This window comes from Olea europaea, unplaced genomic scaffold (assembly GCF_002742605.1).
Source record: "Olea europaea var. sylvestris unplaced genomic scaffold, O_europaea_v1 scaffold2208, whole genome shotgun sequence".
In the NCBI taxonomy this organism is placed as follows: Eukaryota; Viridiplantae; Streptophyta; class Magnoliopsida; order Lamiales; family Oleaceae; genus Olea; species Olea europaea.
The window spans coordinates 73,187-77,139 of NW_019240102.1; the positions used below are offsets into that span (position 1 = coordinate 73,187).

At 33.9% G+C, this 3,953-nt stretch overlaps 1 pseudogene; it reads right to left on the reverse strand.

Moving 5' to 3' along the window:
- Positions 1–734, reverse strand: part of LOC111380772 — a 34,730-nt pseudogene extending 33,996 nt beyond the window's left edge.
- Between the last annotated feature and the right edge of the window lie 3,219 nt (positions 735–3,953).

The window sequence follows — 3,953 nt, forward strand, 5'->3', positions numbered from 1 at the left end:
TTATTCCAACTCATGACTTGTAGCAACTTTGAAGAAGGGAAAAAATCAGCCAATGCAAAGCCTCCAGCCAAGGTTGTTCCTTCCTTCATCAGCATTATCAAATTGTCTTTGTCTCTTAGTACTTCACCGAATGCTGCTCTGCATGTCGTCGAACTTGTAAATGAGGATATTTTATCAGTTAGGTTCATGGATTTCCCAGAAGATGACTGGATGGTTTTCAAAAGATGTGAAGCCTCCTCTAGCCTTATAGAGCCAAATGATCGGACATTTTTTGTGCTTAAGAGCTCCAAAATGCATATTTTACGCATTTGCCTCCAATATTCGTTGTATGGACTAAAAGCAATATCGGTATAGTCATACCACATAATTTTACTTCCAATACTTTCTGGCCTATCAGCACAAGCAGGATCATGAACCTTTAGTACATCTTTGGCAGCTTCACGTGATGATATTACAATTGCAAGAACTTCACCAAGGTGTAGACGGACAACTGGACCGTACTTTCTAGTTAAATTTCTTAATGCATGATGAGGGGGTGCACCAACCAAGTGGTGCATGTTTCCGATCAAAGGCAGCAGCCACGGACTTGGAGGTAATTTTATGTTTTTGTTAGTGGATTTCGGTTTCTTCATTAATCCCTTAACTAAGAGAAAGATGAAGGATATGAAAAGTAAGAGAGTAGTGAAGTTGAAGGGAAGAAGCTGAAATTCCATCGCTTTTCCTCCAAGTTCAGTTGTTTATTTTGTTTGTTGTACTAAATGGACCCAAAATGTCTCGTATATATAGTGGTTTGTTAGCGTATCAATATTGACAGGAATTTGAATAAATAGATATATTATTCTATTTTAATTTTTTTTCTCACCGACTCTTTAAAATATTTTTTTAGGTGCAATAATCAAACGACATCATTCTTGTTTTTTGACCAGATTATTTATGTTGCTTTCAATTTTGAAGTGCCATTATTGTTGAGTTGCAGAACTTTTACTTAAAAATGCCCGCTGCGATACTAAATTTTTCTACAGTCAGATTTGCCTAACCTGATATAGACATTCCACTCAAATGTAACGCTAGACTACATTTAACACCATAAGTCATCCAATTATGAATTAAGTTTTATTTTAGTTACTCGAATTTTCTCTAGTTTTAAACTCATCACCGAAGAATAAAATTTCTTTCAGCTTGATCATCAATATCGATTTTGTCACAAGATTTAACATCGAGATAACGATGCAAACATGCACTTCTAGTAATAAAGTTGTGCTATTGATGAAATGTGAATTCTAAGACAGTAGAACATTTGTAAACACTATTTTTACAAATTAAAACATATGATTATTATACAGCTAGACAATGAGTCTTATTGCATTAATCATATAGGCTATGTTAGAATTAGGGTGTGAATCGAATTTTATTTGAAGATGATTGGGAATTCTAATTAAGGTCAACATTAAGAGGAATTCTATTTGTTGGAATGCTTTTGAAATCCTATTCAAAATCTATGTGATAAATTCTAGTTGAAATTCTATTTTACAGCCCAATTGGGAGTTAAAAATTGTGTTGAATTTGAAGAAATCAAGATATGGACCATGGAGGACTTTTCAGTGCAATTATGCTCTCCTAAAGCTTGAGCCCCCAAAACAGTAAAGATGGCGTCTGGTTGGAGCATGCTGCTTGGTGCCAGCTGGACGCTCCAGTGTTGGAGCAGCGCCATATTCATCCGGCCTAGACCTTTTTTCGCGTTTTGACGCATTATGAGTATTCCTTTCCATCTCTAAATCTACTTTAAGGACTTGAAACATTTTAAGTTAGACAAATCAAAACATAAAATCATGGTTATTCTTTCTTGATATTTTAGTGAAATCTCAATTTCTTTACCAATTATTTTATTCTGGAGTTTGTGATCAGTTACTTCATATTATGTCATACTATTTTCTCACCTATTATCAAAATAAATTGGTATCCGGTATTTTCTTTGTTGTTTAAAACTAGTATTAGAGCGAAAGTCTTATCCATAGGGATATTTTTTTTCTTGAGATGGCAACCATAAATTATCATATTTTGCTTTTAGATCACACCACAAGATTTTTGTTGTGGCAGGTAAAGATGCAAGCAATACTCAATCAGATATATTTGAACGATGTATTATTGGGGTTTGACAATATGCCCGCAACTTAAAATCAAAATGAGAAACGACATAGGGATCAGAAGATCCTATCACAAATTTCATTTTCATCATTAGTATAACGTTCTTCAGGGCATTTTGAAAGAGAAATTCACTGCTATATTATGGTTAAGATTGGAGCAATCGTGCATGATGAAGAGTCTTACTAGAAGATTACACTTGAAGCATTCTTGAAGATCGCCTATCTGTGTCTGAGAAAATCAACACAGATCTTGAACCCTTAGAAGTTAAATATGATGAAAAATATTTGGGTTTGATTTTATTGTGTTCGTTGCCATTTCATATATATCGTTTAGAGACACGATCGTATATATTTATGATTCTCCCATCATTAAAGATGTTCATGATGCAATTTATTCAAAGAAAAAGACGAAGCATCTCGTACAAACTGAGGATCATGGAGACAATATTCTTGATGGTGGTTCTCAAAGGGAAAAATTAAGGTCTAACTTTACAAATAAAATTTGTAATTTATAGCAAGAGGAGAAGACATTAGGTTCAAAATTTCTATGAGTTGCAGAATAAAGAAAAATTATGATTGGTAATAATGCACATTGTCGGATAGAAGGGTCAAAATTAATTTCATTGATGGAAGTGTGAGAACATTTGATGTAGTGCAGTGTGTTCCTCATTTGAAGAAAAATATTATCTCCTTAAGTAGTCTTGACTTGTAATGGTACAAACTTATTGGTGAATGTGAAGTCCTGAAGGTTTGTAGAGGTGCTCATATTGAGTTGCAAGGACAGAAAAAGTTCCAATTATATGTCTTGTAAGGTTTTATAGAATCTTTGAAAGATCAACATAGTCTAAGGACTCAAGTGGACTGTCAATTTGGTTCACTACTGTTGGGATTTTATTTTGGGTCTACTTTGATTAATATGTTTAAGTAAAGTTCGAAAGTTATGGATAATTTTTCTTTGCACAATTACCATCAGTGCCATTGAATTCAATTCCTAAAATAAACTCGATTTTGAGAATATGCCTTCACATAGGTACAAAGATGTTGACTTAGTTAATTCTGCTTCGTTCATGGTTGAAGGTGGTGATTCTAGCAAAGATCATAAAGCTAAAGTATTTTGTTGTGATTCTGTTACAAAGCTTGTTTCAACTTTATTTGGTGATTTTGTTTATAACGTTTGATTTTGTTGCCTGTGATTCGAGCCACTTTGATGTCCAAGTGTGTTCTTCAAATTTCATTACTCAGGTTTTGAGTTTGAGCCCATTTGGGTTTCGTGATTGAGGTAGAGAATATTTTCAGTTTGAAATTTTGACGGAGAATTTCGTTTGCATTTTTGCTGAAGTGTTAAAATTTGTTTTGAGTTTGAGCCCATTTGGGTTTCGTGATTGAGGTAGAGAATATTTTTAGTTTGCAATTTTGACGGAGAATTTCGTTTGCATTTTTGCTGAAGAGTTAAAATTTATTTTTTACAATGAAATTTTGTCAACAGGTGGACAATCCTTAAAATTTTGTTTATTATATTGGAATTTCTCAGAATTAAGGTGTGACCCGAATTCTATTTGGAAGATGTTTGGGAATTCTAGTTAAACTTGACATTAAGAGGAATTCATTTTGTTGGAGTGCTTTTGGAATCGTACTCGAAGTTTATTTGGAAAATTCTAGTTGAAGTTCTATTTAGAAGTCCAACTAGGAGTTGGAATTTGTATTAGAATTGAAGAAATCAAGATATAGACCGGAGAGGACATTTTGGCGTAATTATGCTCTCCTGGATCTCGCTGGAGCTCGAGCGCCCAAAACAGTGAAGCTGGCACC